At 36.2% G+C, this 17007-nt stretch overlaps 1 long non-coding RNA gene across 1 annotated transcript in view; it reads left to right on the top strand.

Moving 5' to 3' along the window:
• The window catches only part of LOC110572368, a 54799-nt gene extending 38239 nt beyond the window's left edge, over positions 1-16560 (top strand). The window contains exons 2-3 of the long non-coding RNA XR_002479850.1: positions 11831-11916; positions 16529-16560. This is a non-coding gene — a long non-coding RNA (uncharacterized LOC110572368). The remainder of the gene's footprint in view (positions 1-11830; positions 11917-16528) is intronic.
• The last annotated feature ends 447 nt before the right edge of the window (positions 16561-17007 follow it).

The following is a 17007-nucleotide window of genomic DNA, read 5'->3' as shown; positions in this document are numbered from 1 at the left end:
TGCAAGGGTGGTTCAACATTCGCAAATCAATCAATGTGATAGAACACATTAATAAGAGGAGGGAGAAGAACCATATGGTCCTCTCAATTGATGAAGAAAAAGCATTTGACAAAATACAACATCCTTTCCTGATTAAAACTCTCCAGAGTATAGGGATAGAGGGAACATTCCTCAAGCTCATAAAATCCATCTATGAAAAACCCGACAGCGAATATCATCCTCAATGGGGAAAAGCTGAGAGCCTTTCCCTTAAGATAGGAACACGTCAAGGGTGCCCACTCTCACCACTGTTGTTCAACATAGTACTAGAAGTCCTGGCAACAGCAATCAGACAACAAAAAGAAATAAAAGGTATTCACATCGGCAAAGAAGAAGTCAGACTCTCTCTTTTCACAGATGACATGATACTTTATGTGGAAAACCCAAAAGACTCCACCCCCAAATTACTAGAACTCATCCAGCAATTCAGTAATGTGACAGGATACAAAATCAATGCACAGAAACCAGTTGCTTTCTTATACGCTAACAATGCAACTGTAGAAAGAGAAATTAAGGAAATGATTCCATTTACAATAGCACCAAAAACCATAAGATACCTTGGAATAAACCTAACCAAAGAGGTAAAGGATCTATACTCTAGGAACTACAAAACACTCATGAAAGAAATTGAAGAAGACACAAAAAGATGGAAAAATATTCCATGCTTATGGATCGGAAGAATAAACATTGTTAAAATGTCTATGCTACTCAGAGCAATCTATACCTTCAGTGCCATCCCGATCAAAATTCCAATGACATTTTTCAAAGTGCTGGAACAAACAATCCTAAAATTTGTATGGAATCAGAAAAGACCCCGAATCGCCAAGGAGGTGTTGAAAAAGAAAAACAAAGCTGGGGGCATCACGTTGCCTGATTTCAAGCTATATTACAAAGCAGTGATCACCAAGACACATGGTACTGGCACAAAAACAGACATATAGACCAATGGAACAGAATAGAGAACTCAGATATGGACCCTCAACTCTATGGTCAAATAATCTTTGACAAAGCAGGAAAAAACATGCAATGGAAGAAAGACACTCTTCAATAAGTGGTGCTGGGAAAATTGGACAGCCACATGCAGAAGAATGAAACTCGACCATTCTCTAACACCATTCACAAAGATAAACTCAAAGTGGATGAAAGACCTCAATGTGAGACAGGAATCCATCAAAATCCTAGAGGAGAACATAGGCAGTAACCTCTTTGACATCACCCACAGCAACTTCTTTCAAGATACATCTCCAAAAGCTAGTGAAACAAAAGCAAAAATGAACTTTTGGGACTTCATCAAGATAAAAAGCTTCTGCACAGCAAAGGAAACAGTCAACAAAACAAAGAGGCAACCCACAGAATGGGAGAAGATATTTGCAAATGACACTACCAATAAAGGGCTGGTATCCAAGATCTATAAAGAACTTCTCAAACTCAACACCCAAAAAACATAATCAAGTCAAAAAGTGGGCAGAAGATATGAAAAGACACTTCTCTGAAGAAGACATACAAATGGCTAACAGACATATGAAAAAATGTTCATCATCATTAGCCATCAGGGAAATTCAAATCAAAACCACGCTGAGATACCACCTTACACCAGTTAGAATGGCAAAAATGGACAGGGAAAGAAAACAAATGTTGGAGAGGTTGTGAAGAAAGGGGAACCCTCTTACACTGTTGGTGGGAATGCAAGTTGGTACAGCCACTTTGGAAAACAGTGTGGAGGTGCCTCAAAAAATTAAAAATAGAGCTACCCTATGACCCAGCAATTGCACTCCTGTGTATTTACCCCAAAGACACAGATGTAGTGAAAAGAAGAGCCATATGCACCCCAATGTTCATAACAGCAATGTCTGCAATAGCCAAACTGTGGAAAGAGCCGAGATGCCCTTCAACAGATGAATGGATAAAGAAGATGTGGTCCATATATACAATGGAATATTACTCAGCCATCAGAAAAGATGAATATCCAACTTTTACATCAACATGGATGGGACTGGAGGAGATTATGCTAAGTTAAATAAGTCAAGCAGAGAAAGTCAATTATCATATGGTTTCACTTATTTGTGGAACATAAGGAATAACATGGAGGACATTAGGAGTAGGAAGGGAAAAATGGGGGGGGGGTGAATAGGAGGGAGAGATGAACCATGAGAGACTACGGACCTGAGAAACAAACAGGGTTTTAGAGGGGAGGGGGGATTGGTTAGCCCGGTGATGGGTATTCAGGAGGGCACGTACTGCATGGAGCACTGGGTGTTCTACGAAAACAATGGATCGTGGATCACTACATCAAAAACTAATGATGTATGGTGACTAACATAACATAACATAATAAAATTTAAAAAAAATTTCTGAATTAGAGGGTTATTCAGCCTTTCTGTTGATAAATTTTCTGTCGATAATCTGCATGTTTCAAGGAATTTTGTCTATTTCATTTAAGTTGTCAAATTTATTGGCATAGAATTGCACTATTACCTTAATATGCATTTAATGTTTGAAATATCTGTAGTAATGTCCTCTCTTCCAATTCTAATGTTGGCAATTTGTGTCTTCTTTCTTCTTTTTTTGACCAGTCTAGCTTGGGGTTCTTTTCAAAGAACCAGCTTTTGTTTTCATTGGTTTTATCTTTTTTTTTTTTTTGGTCTCTCATCTATTTCACCAATTTCTACTTTTATTATTTCCTTACCTCTACTTTTAGTTTAATGTGTTTTTTTTCCCCAGCTTCTTAAGGTGGAAGCTAATTTAGAACACGATTGTTAAATCTTTATTCTTTTCTAACATAAGCACTTAAAAGATATAAATTTCTAAGCATCTTTAGCTCCACCCTACATAATTAGATAATGTATTTTTATTATTCAGTTCCATGTGTTTTTAAATTTTCCTCATGAATTCTTTAACCTATGGATAATTTAGAAATCTATTAATTTACAAATACTTGGAAAATTTTCCAATATATTTTTGTTATTGGTCTTTCTTCTGTGGTCAGAAAACAGTTTCTGGGGAGTGCCTCTCTACGTGGTAGATGGGGTGCTGCCTGGTTCATGAATCCTTATTAGATCTTCAAAAAGAAAACCTTTCTATATGGTTTCACTCTTTTTAAAAAATATTTTATTTGGGACGCCTAGGTGGCTCAGTCGGTTAAGCGGCTGCCTTCGGCCAGGTCATGATCCCAGGGTCCTGGGATCGAGTCCCACATCGGGCTCCTTGCTCAGCAGGGAACCTGCTTCTCCCTCTCTCTCCCTCTGCTTGTGCTCTCTCTGTCAAATAAATAAAATCTTTTAAAAAAAATTTTATTTATTTGAGAGAGAGGAGCCAGAGAGAGCACGGGGCGGTGGGGGTGGGGAGGTGGGGGCGGAGTGGGGGGAGGGAGGGAGAAGCAGGCTCCTCATTGAGCAGGGAGCAGGACAGTGGGGCTCGATCCCAGAGCCCTGGAATCATGACCTGAGCTAAAGGCAGGTGCTTAACAGCCTCAGCCACCCAGGTGCCCCTGATTTTACTCATTTAAATTTATATGTACCTTGTTTTATGGTCCGGCATATGTTCTCTCTTGTTGACTATACCAAGAGACATGAACAACTTTTCTGCTTCATAGTGTTGTTCAGGTTTTATATATCTTTACTGATTTTTTTTTAAGATTTTTTATTTATTTATTCATGAGAGACAGAGAGAGAGAGGCAGAGGGAGAAGCAGGCTCCCCAGGGAGCAGGGAGCCTGATGTGGGACTTGATCCCAGCACCCCGGGATCATGACCTGAGCCGAAGGCAGACGCTTAACCATCTGAGCCACCCAGGTACCCCTATCTTTACTGATTTTATATCTGCTTGTTTTATTGATTATTGTGAGAGGCTATAGAATTCTCTAGCTATAATTGTAAATTTATCTATTTCTCCTTTTAGTTTTGTCATTATTTGTATGTTTTGAAACTCTGTTATTGGCTGCATAAACATTTAGGATTATTTTGTATTTCTGATAAAGTGACACTAAGCATTATGATTCATGTTCCTTTATACCTGGTAATATTCCTTCTCTTGTGACGTACTTTGTCTGACATTAATATAGGCATTCCAGCTTTCTTATGATTAATGCTTGTATGGTATATCCTTTTCTATTTCATGTTTTAATCTATCTATATCATTGTATTTAAAGTGGGGTACGTAACTTTATCCAGTCTGACAATATCTGCTTCTAATCTAGTCTGATAGTCTCTACCTTTAATTGGGACCTTTAGACCATATATATTTAACATAATAATTCATTTAATTGGATTTAAGTCTAGCATTTTTTTAGGTATTTTTAAAATTTGTTCTACCTGTTTAGTGTTTCCTTTTTCTTTTTTGGAGGCTGCTTATTTTTTTAGCATTCCCTCTTACCTCTTTTCTTGGCTTATTAATTTTATTGATTTCTTTTTTAGTAGTTGCTCTAGGGTTTTACAGCATGCAATCTTGAACTTATCACAGTCTACTTTCATCACTTACTAATAATGATCCTTACTACAGTGTATTTTCAGTTTTTTTCCCTTCTTTTTGCTATTTTTGTCATTTTATTCTACAGGTTATTATATGTTATTGCCACTTTTGCTTTACACAATCAGATTATCTTTTTAAAAATTAAAGGTAAAATAGGTAGTAAATTCACATATTCACCATTGTTCTTCTTTTGTGTAGAAGTTTCTATCTGCTATTTAATTGATAGACTTGTTTCTTAGAACAGTTTTAGGTTTACAGAAAAATTGAGCAGAAAGTACAGACTTCCCATATATTCTCTTCTTTTCCTTCCCCTGTTCTCCCTCTCACTTTGCCCCCCCCCCGTGTCCCCTATTATTTTAACAATTTGCATTTAATTGTGTGATACACATGTTACAATTGGTGAACCAATATTGGTACATTTTTATTAACTAAGTTTATAGTTTACATGAGGGTTCACTCTGTTATACAATTCTATCCTTTTTCTTCCTGAAGAACTTCTTTCAGTGTTTTTTGTAGTGCAGACCTGCTGGTGATAGATTCTCAGCTTTTGTTTGATAATGTCTTTATTTCCCCTTCATCTGTGAAGGATTTTATTGCTTTGTGTAGATTTTGATTTGTAGGGTTTTTTTTTTTTGTAGCACTTCAAAAGCTTTGTTCCTTTGTTTTAAATTTGTTTGTATTGTTTTTGACAAGGAGCCTGGTAATTCTTATCTTTGTTCCTCTATGTGTAATGTGTCTGTGTTGTTCGCCCCGCGGCCCCCGCCCCCAACGACTGGCTGCTTTTTTTTTTTTTTTTTTTTTTTAAATATATTGCATTATTTGTTTCAGAGGTACAGATCTGAGATTCAGCAGTCTTGCACAATTCACAGTGCTTACCAGAGCACATACCCTCCCCGGTGTCTATCACCCAGTCACCCCATCCCTCCCACCCCACCCCCCACTCCAGCAACCCTCAGTTTGTTTCCTGCAATTAAAAATTCCTCATATCAGTGAGATCATATGATACATGTCTTTCTCTGTTTGACTTATTTCACTCAACATAATACCCTCCAGTTCCATCCACGTCGTTGCAAATGGCAAGATCTCATTCCTTTTGATGGCTGCATAATATTCCATTGTATATATATACCACCTCTTCTTTATCCATTCATCTGTCGATGGACATCTTGGCTCTTTCCACAGTTTGGCTATTGTGGACATTGCTGCTATAAACATCGGGGTGCACGTACCCCTTCGGATCCCTACTTTTGTATCTTTAGGGTAAATACACGACTGGCTGCTTTTAAGACTTTCTCTGTGTGTACTGGATTTCAGCAGTTTGATGATTAATTATATGACTTGGTGTGGTTTCTTTGTGCTTAACCTGTTTTTTTGTTCATTGAGTCTCTTGAATATATGGGTTTACTTTTTGTCAAATCTGGAAATTCTTTGATCCTTATTTCTTCAGATATTTTTTCTGTCTCCCCGTCTTTCCAGGACTCCAGTTATACCGTTTTAGACTGCCCTTGATATTCTCACAAGTCCTTGTTGCTCTGTTGTTTTTTGTTTTTTGTTTTTCTATTTTTATATTTTCAAGTTAGGGATCTATTTTCCTGCACTGTTTTAATCTGTTGCTAAGTCTAGCCAGTTGATTCTTTATTTGAGATACTATATTTCTCGTATTTAAAAATCCATTGATTCTTTTTATTTTTTTTTAAAGATTTTTATTTGAAAGGGAGAGTGAGCACATAGGCATGCACAAATGGGGGAGGGGCAGTGGAAGAAGGAGAAGCAGACTCCCTGCTGAGCAGGGAGCCCAACCTGGGGCTCCATCCCAGGACCCTGCGATCATGACCTGAGCTGAAGGCAGATGCTTAACTTACTGAGCCACCCAGGCGCTCCCATTGATTCTTTTGAAAATAATTGTCTTTTGTTTTTGTTTTTCTTTAATTCCTTTAACATATTTGTAATATTTTAAAGTTTATGTCTTTAAATATATCATCTCTCTTGGTTCTAGGTCTCTTTCTTTTGTCAGATTTTCCCCCTGTTATGGGTCATACATTTCTCCACTTTCTCATGTTTGGTAAGTTTTGACTGACTCTTGGACGTTCCTCACACTGTTGTCTGAATTTTGTTGATTTACTCTGGAGAGATTTTACTTTTGTTTTGGCAGGGTGTTAGATTTCTTGTGGATCTGTTTGAATCTTTTGAGGCTTGGTTTTAAGCTTTGTTTTGGCAAGTCAAATGTAGCCTTTACTCTAGAACTAGTTTAGCACAGCTACTAAATATATAAGTGACGATTCTGATTCATTTTCTACTGATTTCCCCAGGTTTCAATGAAGTCTTTCTCGTTTTTGGTTGGAACTTGCACATCCCCCAGTCTTATGTCATCTCGGAACTTTTGAGCCTGCCTGATCCTTATTCCTTGCCTGGCCTTGTAGAGTTTCACTTTACTTATACACAGCTTTATATTCAAGAAACTGCATTATCAAGTATATGGTAGCATTTAGCCACATTGTGGCTCTTGAGAGCTTGAATTGTGGTTAGTTTGAATTTAAATATGCTGTAAGTATAAAGCACACTGAATGTCAGGAACTTATTTTGGAAAAAAAGAATGTAAATATCTGTTTTTTATATCAATTATATCCTGAAATGATAATATTTTGAGCATATTGGGTTAAATGAATTATGTTAAAATTAGTTTTACCTGCTTCATTTTCCTTTAAAATGTGGTTAGAAAATTTAAAATTACATTTTAGATTCATGTTGTTTCTTTTGGGCAGAATTGCCCTAGAAACCTCTCTGTAGATTTCAGGAATGCTTTCTCTTCTTGAGGTCCATCTTCTCTGCTCCTCTGCTCTACAAATTCCCATTATCTCAGCCTTCCCAAATTTCAGTGTCTGTCTCTTTTACTCACTGAGCCCATCATATTCTGCTTACCTTCCCATTCCTGCACTACCCTCTGGACTCTGCATACAGAGTATGTAGGGGACACTTTCGTTTTTCTCAGGTATTACAGTGCTCAGCTGCTTGGTGTCCCGTGTTTTAAAATTATAGCTTTATATATCTGATCAGTTTTCTAGTTGAGTTCATTGGGAGATCGTGTCTGGTACTTAGTTACTATATCATGGTTCATACCAATCTTTTTAAGGCATGAGTAGTTTGACGCCCATGTGTGAGAGCTGACACTTCCTTGAATTAAAAACACCATTGCTGGTAAACTTAAGTTTTGGTTACAAAATGAAATTAATATTTGAGCAAATATGCACCATTTATTGTGTTTTTATAGACTGGTTTTTTTTTTGGGTTTTTTTTTTTTTTTTTTTTTGCCTGTTTAATTTTTCCCTTAATCTGGATTGATTTTAAAAGCTGTTTTAATATAGAAACCTCTTTTTTTTGACACTGCATTATGCTCAGGGCAGAGGTATCCAGTGAAATTGGTAAGTTCAAACATAAAGCAGAAATTTTCTTCATGATTATATTGAGGTTTTTTTGTTTTTGTTTTTTTTTTTAGCAAGACTAGTGGAGATGCTTAGGATTTTAGGCCCTTAAGACTTGAAACTAGGAATGTTAATATCATGTCAGGAGCACTTTGTTTCATTTTGCTTTCTAATTTATTGGCATTCACTGATTAAGCACATAATTAACAAGCTAATATAGCAAGAGACGGCATTACGGAGCAATTATCTTGGGTCATTCAGGTTTTCAGGTATCATCAGCAGTTGTATTAGGTGTTATCTGTTTGCTTCGTAAAATGTAGTTGAGATATTTGAAAAGAAGAGTTTGAATCACAGTCATTTCATTTAAACCTTCTTGTTAATATGGAAAACTAGAAGTTGATAGTAACTTGTGCCACAATATAAACTGTGATATTTGACATTTAACTGTTACTGAAATGATAGTGTCTTCAATGTTTTCATTTGTTTCAGAGTAGTACTTCTTTAAAAGTTTTTTTTTTTAAATGACCTATCCATGTGATTTTTGTGATACTGCCTTGTGTAATTTTTAATTCTGGTAATTATCATATAGAAACTTAAAACATTTTAAAAATTATTGAGAAATTGTGTTTATCATTTTTGTTCACAGCAGATACCTGTTATTTATCAGGGTATATGTCATATATAGGTATTGATATACTGAAGCTGCTCAAATGTATCAGTCCTCTGAGACTGAGATTTGCTTTTCTGTCTTTTGAATCCATTGCTTTAGTATGCATTCAGTTTTTCACATATTTAATTCATTTAACAAAAGCATGAACTGGGGGCACCTGAGTGGCTCAGTTGGTTGAGCATCTGCTCAGGACTCAGGTCATGTTCTCGGAGTCCTGGGATTGAGCCCCATGTTGGGCTCCCCCGCTCAGCAGGGAATCTGCTTCTTCCTATCCTTCTTCCCCTCCCTCTGCCTCTCTCTCTCTCAAATAAATAAATATATAAAATCTTAAAAAAAAAAAAAGCATGAACTGAACTGTGGTTGTGCATAGCTGTTAAAAGCATGTCTGGGTTCGAATGCTGGCTTCACCACTTTACTAACTTAACTATGTGACCTTGGCAGGAACCTTCTTAGTATTTCAGTTTCCTTTTGAGGGTAATAGTGAGATTATTGTTCGCTTTACCTTTGATGCATGTAAAGCATAGTATACTGGTTAGCATATGGTAAATACTGCTGTTATAGTTGCTCTTATTATTATCTCATTAGATCTTTTTCAAATCTTAATCCCCTATGATAGTACTTCCTTGGTCTGTTTTTTGTTTATTAAGGACTTTGTGTAACTGCTGTATATATTACACATTCCTTATTCATTGTGTGATGTAGGTTCCCCCACTAGAATGTAAGCTCCATGAGGTCAGTCATAGATATAGGGACTGATCCCTAGCACCTAGAAAAATGTCTGGAATATATTGGATACTCAGTAAATATTTTCCGAATGGACTATATTGAATTCTGTTCCAGATGTTAACTACATATTGGGGATATAAAAATGAATGAAGTTCTTTTTCTAAAAAAAAGCATAAAGTATAGAAGAGACTCATACTTACAAAACTAAGTATAATTTTACCCCCCCACACACACCCCCTCCTACCTCCTGGAAGTGATTATGATGGTAAGAGTATTCTTGAGGTTGCTGTCACAGAAGGTGCCATTAACTGGGGAAGATTGTTTAAGAGGTGGGGGAACACTGTTTCCAGCAGAGCTAAAAACTTGAACAGAATTACAAAGCTTGACAGTTTGGGCAATGGCTTGTAGTCCAGGTTAACAACGATGTAGATTGATTAGAAGTAGAGGGACTGGGTGACTTGGTTGGGTGTCTGACTCTTGATTTTGGCTCAGGTCATGATCTTAGGGTGCTGGAATCGGCCCATTTTGGGTTCTACGCTGGGTGTGGAGCCTGCTTAGGATTCTCTGTCTCCCTTACCCTTTGCTACCCTCCCACCCACTTGCTCATATGTGTGCATGCTCTCTCTCTTAAAAAAAGAAAAAAAAAAAAAGGTAGGGGGAGCTAGCTAGGTGGTTGGTTGGGATCAGATTTGGGAGTAATAGTAATTGGAGGTACAGGTGGTTTAGCTCTTGCCTGGACAGAAGCAATGAGATTTGGAGCTTTAATATGTGAAATTTAATAATAACTGGATGTAGCACTAACATTTTAGTTTTATTTTGAAGGTGAGAGTGTGGTTCATTATAGATTATTATAAAATAATTTGATTTTTAGAATATTTCTGTTTAGAAATTATTTGAGAACTGTGTACCTGTGTACAAAACACAAGTTGTCAGTAACAGTTCCTTTATAGAACTGAGAATGAATTTTTGATGTAAGAAAATATACCAGGATGTATCACATTTGTGTTTATTTATTTTTTTTAAGATTTTATTTGTAGAGAGAGCGAGCGAGCGCAGGAGTGCACAAGCAGGGGAAATAGCAGGCTGAGAGAGAAGGAGGCTCCCTCCTGAGCAAGGAGCCGATGCTGGACTTGATCCCAGGACCCTGGGATCAGGACCCCAGCCCAAGGCAGATGCTTAACTGACTGAGCCACCCAGGCGCTCCTCAAATTTGTGTTTAATTGGTTATTTACTGTGCGTCAAATTGCTAAACTTTAATTCCTTCTGTGACACACAAAGCTGGTGTTAAAATACATTTTGAGTTTAGTTTAGATCAAGAACCCATGAAAAACAGTTTCACTTTGAATTACTGGTTTTTAGAAGTTGGTAGTGAAACTGTATTTAAGGAGCTTTTTTTCTTTTCTACATTTCAGTTTAATTAGATTAAAAGCTGAAATTGGCTTTTTAAAGCAAGGTCTTTTTAACCTTGCAGAAAAAGCTTATTTTTGTATGTCTTAAAGTTCAGGCTTTTAATACTTAATTCATTAATACAAAAAGAATATTTGGCAATTTGTGTTTTTTCCTCCCCTCTAGAGGTGTTGATTTGAAATAGAAATAAAATTACAGTATCACAATAATTAATATTGCTGAATCAGATTCAAAAGACTCTAAACAGAAATATTATTTCCGTGGAGAAATTACCATTTTTATTTGATGTGGCAGATTTACTTGGGAGTTGGTAGAATTATCCAGTCATGCAATTCTAAATTATTGGATTAACATCATAATTGGTCCTGGCCAATCTGGGTGAGGAAGGTGGGGGGTGAGGGGGGCGCTTTTACCATCTTTGCTTTTTACCTAAATGCCTTACTACTATTCCAAGCAAACTGGGTTATTCTTTGTGTACTGATCCATTGGTTAGTATTTACAAATGTTCCTTTTTTTAATATGAATGATTGACATCAGTTTTATGTTCATTTTGGGGGTCTTATGTTCATTATTTTCATTTCACTGTTACCTTTAAAAGATAGTGAAAGCTATAAGCATACATATTGTATTTGAATATAAACATATTTTATGGCAATGCAAATCACTGACCCTCTGACAATTTTCTTTTCTAAATGTGAACATAATACAGTGAATACTTTCAATTATTTTAGCAAAGTGTACTTTCAGTAGGCTGTGTGTACCAGGTAAATATAAAACATATCATGTGATATAGAGGGTAGGAAGATGGGACCTAGGAAGCCAATTTGTGAATCTAGGAGTATATAGAATATTACTGAACATTTAAGTAATACTTCCTGAAAAAACAGATTAGTGACATTAGAAATTTTCCATTGGCTAACATTATGTTTTTATTAGGCAAATACCACAAATGACTTTTAAAAATTTATTTTCCTATTCAGCAAGTATTTGTGGAGCTGCCAGGCATAGTGTTGAGAGTTGGAATTTATAAAGACAAAATATATATTTAATTCTGTTTTAAAGTTAAGAACACTTGCTAACCCATCTCATTTTTTTTTCTTTAGGAATTGCATTTTGTGAAAAAGGAACAAAGAAGAATTTTCTGCAAGGATCATATTAAGTGCACTTTTTTGCTGATACATCATTTCTAGTAAGACATTTTTCATTTTTCTGTGTTATGAAGTAAATAAACACAATGGAAATTTTTTCCTTTTTTAAAAATCAGACTGTATTGTTAGCTTGAATAGTAGTCTTTTTGGAGTTTATTTTGGGGTTTAATATAGATTGATTAAGGAAATTTGTAAAGTCCACATGAAGTGCATTCTGTTGTATACTGACAGTTTCTCGTATATTTTGTCTGATATTGCTAAGATAATTCTAACCTTTTTCATCTTTCTCACTTCATCTTCCATATCATTTACCCTTATTTAAAAAAAGAGGGCTGCCTGGGTGGCTCAGTTGGTTAAGCGTCTGCCTTCAGCTCAGGTCATGATCCTAGGGTTCTGGGATCGAGCCCTGCATCAGGCTCCCTGCTCAGTGGGAAGCCTGCTTCTCCCTCTCCCACTGCTTGTGTTCCCTCTCTTGCTGTGTCTCTCTTTGTCAAATAAATAAAAATCTTTAAAAAAAAAATCGAAAGTAAGTAGTCCATGTTTACTGTGACAATAGATGGGAGAAAGTACAGATTTGAGGGCATGAGTTAGATATAAGCTGAGAAAGATTTTCAGATGAAAGATGAAGTGGACAAATATTTCTTGAAATACCTTAGGAAGGGTCAAAGAAAAAAATTAAGCAGAGTTAGGAGATTTTTTAAAAATGTAGACTTATGTTTGTAACTTGAATTTGCCACCTTAAATCATAGGTGCATATTTGCAAAGCCCCTGAGTAGGCTATTTGACTTAAAAACTTACAATGGTTTAGGTTAATGGTTCCAATTTGTAAGATGTATAGTCCTCTTCAAAAGTTTATGTGTTTTAGGTTAACATTAACATTTTAAATATTAGATATTGATTGTGCTTGATGATGGTATCAGTAGAAAATGGGAGTGGTACTTGACATTTATTTTTTTACTTGTTTTAAGAACAGTTCTATTTAACATAAAGTGTAAATTTTTTTAAGTGGTATTAAAAACTTAACTTACAAAATGGGTTATTTGTTAAAGTACTTTATTCTGATACCAGTTTCTTTTTGAAAATTTTTTATTTTTAAATTTTTATTTTATTTTTTTGAGAGGGAGGGGGAGAGAGAGAGTAAGGAAGAGAGAGGGGAAGGGAGGGAAGGATTGGGGAGGGGCAGAGGGAAGCGGGAGAGAGAGAGAATCTTAAGCAGGCTCCACGCCCAGTGCAGAGTCCAATGTGAGGCTCTGTCTCACAACCCTGAGATCATGATCTAAGCCAAAATCAAGAGTCGGACGCTTAACAGACTGAGCCACTCAGGCACCCCATGGTACCAGTTTCTTATGATTATATATTTTTCTTTTAAAACTTTGACAGAGGAAGAGCCCATTTTATATCTTTCAGTTTGGGGAACTAACGCTTAACAGACTGAGCCACTCAGGCACCCCATGGTACCAGTTTCTTATGATTATATATTTTTCTTTTAAAACTTTGACAGAGGAAGAGCCCATTTTATGATATCTTTCAGTTTGGGGAACTAGGAGAAAATGCATTATTTTTTCAATTGAAGCAAAGCATCCTTCAGTCCAGAACTTGTATACACACAGGCAGGATGGGAATAATAGAGTCTAATGCCCATTTTTAAATATAAACCTTGGTTAGTGTTCTGTAAATTTTTGAATATTTGTTTTTTCTCTTTATTTACATTTCTTTTGTCCACTAACTGTTCAAAACTAAGTGATTTGAGTTAAGCACTATAGGAATTTAGCCATTTTGATGCCCATAGTTCAGAACTCTGCACCTTCTGTGAACCTCAGGGATGGCTGTGGGCATAACTTTAGCTGTTATATTTTGGGTCCTGTTTAAACTTAAAGGAATCCTTTATGATGTTGCTTCCACTGGACTCTATGTCTGTGCATCCATAGACATATGTCTTATTCTTCATGGCAGGCTTCTATGGCTCTGAGGGTTGTGTTTGAGTTAATAACTACTTGCTTAGGAGTTACTGTGAGTACTTAGATGGGAAGTGCTTTCCTTTTGAATAGATTCATGTGTTGACTGAAGAGCTTCAGGTTAGGAGTTTTCCCTACAATTCTGCCCTAATTTGGGGTAGAAACTGGGGAGGCTGGTACAGGGATTGGGAACATTTTTTCTACCTTTTTTCCTTTCCCTTGTGTCTTGGAACTGCATTGGACTCTTATATTTTAGGTGTGTGATCCACTTTTGAGTTAACTTTTGTATATGGCATGAGGTAAGGGATAAGATTTATTTCTTTGCATATGAAAATCAAATTTTTCCAGAAGCAATTTTGAAAATATTGTATTTTTCCCTGTTGAATTACCTTGGTACCTTTGTGGAAAATCAACTGATCATTATATGTGGGTCATTTTTAGGACTTTTTCATTTTATTGATCTGTATATCTATGTATGACAATACTGCACTGTCTTAATGATTACCGTAGCTTTGTAGCAAGTCTTAAAATCAGGTAGTGTACATCCTCCACCTTTGTTCTTCTATTTCAAAATTGTTTTTCTACTCTGCATTCTTTCCATTTCTTTCTATGTATTTTAGAATCAGCTTGACAGTTTTTACAAAACTTAATGAGATTTCAATTGTGAATGCTTTTATCCTAGAGGCTACACTGAGGAGAATTGACCTGCTAAGGATGTTGAGTCTTCTGATACATGAACTTGGTACCTTTCTCTGTTGTCTTTAGTTTTTCTTAGAGTTTTCAATATAAACATATTACACCTATTTTGTTAAGTTGATCTCTATTTTATATTTTTATGTTATTGTAAGTGGTAATGTAAAGAAGGTCAGTTTTCAGGTGTTTGTATGTAGACTTATAATTGATTTTTGTATTAAACTTTGTAATTTGTGATTCTGCCAAGCTCATTATTAGTTCTAGTAACATTTTTTTTTTTTTTTTTGACAGAGAGAGAGAGTACAAGCCAGGGGGAATGGCAGGCAGAGGGAGAGGGGAGAAGCAGGCTCCCTGGTCAGCAGGGAGCCCAATGTGGGGCTCGATCCCAGGACCCTGGCACCATGACCATGACTGAAGGCAGACGCTTAACTGTCTGAGCCACCCAGGCGCCCCTCTAGTAACATTTTTTAAAAAGATTTATTTATTTTAGAGAGAGAGCAAGACAAAGAGGCACAAGTGGGAGGGGCAGAGGGAGGGGGGAGAGACTGTACTTAGTAAGACATGGGGCTCCATCTCATGACCCTAAGATCACGACCTGAGCCGAAACCAAGAATCGGATGCTTAACCAACTGCACCACCCAGGCTCCCCATTCTAGTGGCATTTTTTATAGTTCTTCAAATGTTCTGTGTAGACCATCATCTTGTCTGTGAATAAAGACTCCCTTAAATTTTTTATCCTTTAATTTTTTTGCTTGCTTTATTGCACTGCCTAGTAGTCCCAGTGCAATGTTGAATAGAAGTGGTGAGCTAACATTCTTGCCTTACTCCTGATGTTAGGTCAAAAATATTCACTTTTTCACCACTAAGTATTATGTTAACTATAGATTTTTAACAGATACCCTTTCTGAGATTAAGTTCTATTCATAGCTTGCTGAGAATTTTTTTCTAATTGTGAATGGGTATTGAATTTTTATCAAACAGTTTTTCTGCATCTATTGAGATGATCACGTTTTTTTTTTCTCTCATCTATTAATGTAGTTAGTTATGTTGATTTTTTTTGAATACCAAACTAAGGAATCTTGCATTTCTGAGATAATCTCTGCTTGGTCATGACTTGTTATACTTTATATATTACTGGATTAATTTGCTAAAATTTAGTTAACTTTTTTTTCATCTGTGCTCATAGTAGCTATTGGTTTGTAGTTTTTTTACAATGTTTTGTCTGGCTTTTGTATCTGGATAAGAGTGAGTTGGAAAGATTTCCTCTTCTGGAAAAGTTTCCATGCATGTGGTGTTTTTGCTTCTTTAATTGTTTGGTAGAATTCACTAATGAAGACCTCTGGGTTTGGAGTTTCTTTGTGGGAAGGTTTTATTATTTTTTTTAAAGATTTTATTTACTTATTTGACAGAGAGAGGGAGAAAGAACGAGCAGGGGGAGTGGCAGGCAGAGGGGGAAGCAGGCTTCCGGCTGAGCAAGGAGCCTGATGCAGGACTCAATCCCAGGACCCTGGGATCATGACCTGAGCTGAAGGCAGACACTTAACCGACTGAGCCACCCAGGCGTCCCTGTGGGAAGGTTTTAAACTATGAACTCAATTTCTTTGATTTGGGCTATTCAGATTTATTGTAATTCTTCTTAAATAAGCTTCAGTTGTTTGTGTCTTTCAAGTAAATTTGTCCATTTCAGGTAAATTGTCTTATTTATTGGCATAAAGTTGCATATTATAATCCCTACTCTTTTTAATGTTTGAAGGATTTATAGTGATATCCCCTCCTTTGTTCTGGTATTAGAGATTTTCCTTCTTTTTCTAAAGGAGCAATTATTAGTTAAAATTTTCTTTTTATTGCATTTTTATAAAGTTTTGTGTTCATTTACATAGAGTTCAAAGAATTCTTAAATTCCTTTGTGATTTTTTTGACCTATTTAATTGTCAAATATTTGGCTAATTTTTTAGTTATGCTTCTCTATTTTTTTTAAGATTTTATTTATTTATTTGACAGAGAGAGAGAGAACTCACAAGCAGGGTGAGAGGGAGAAGTAGGCTCCCCACTGAGCAGAGAGCCCGACGGACGTGGGGTTTGATCCCAGGACCCTGGGATCCTGACCTGAGCCAAAGGTAGATGCTTGACTGACTGAACCACCCAGGCGCCCTGTTTCTCTTTGTTTTTAATTTAATTATGTTGTGGTCCAAGAACATATTTTTTGTATTTATTATGAAGTGCATAATGTTATTTGTGTTAGTGAATGTTTTGTGCGCACTTAAGAACGTGTATTGTGCTGTTGTAGAGTAGAACTTTCTAAAAATGTTAATTAGGTCAAATTGGTTGATAGTGTCTTTCAAAATTTATCCCTCTGATTTTCTGTTTGTTTCAGTAATTGCTGAGAGAGGAGTGTGGAATCTTCAGCTTTAATTGTGGACTTTCTCCTTTCACTTCTTGGTTCATGTATTTTGGAAGCTCTAATATTAGTTGCATGCATATTTA

The sequence above is a fragment of the Neomonachus schauinslandi genome, chromosome 9 (assembly GCF_002201575.2).
Source record: "Neomonachus schauinslandi chromosome 9, ASM220157v2, whole genome shotgun sequence".
NCBI classification, from domain to species: domain Eukaryota; kingdom Metazoa; phylum Chordata; class Mammalia; order Carnivora; family Phocidae; genus Neomonachus; species Neomonachus schauinslandi.
Note: the sequence above shows the minus strand (reverse complement) of the source record. Positions and strands in the feature narration are given on the sequence as shown.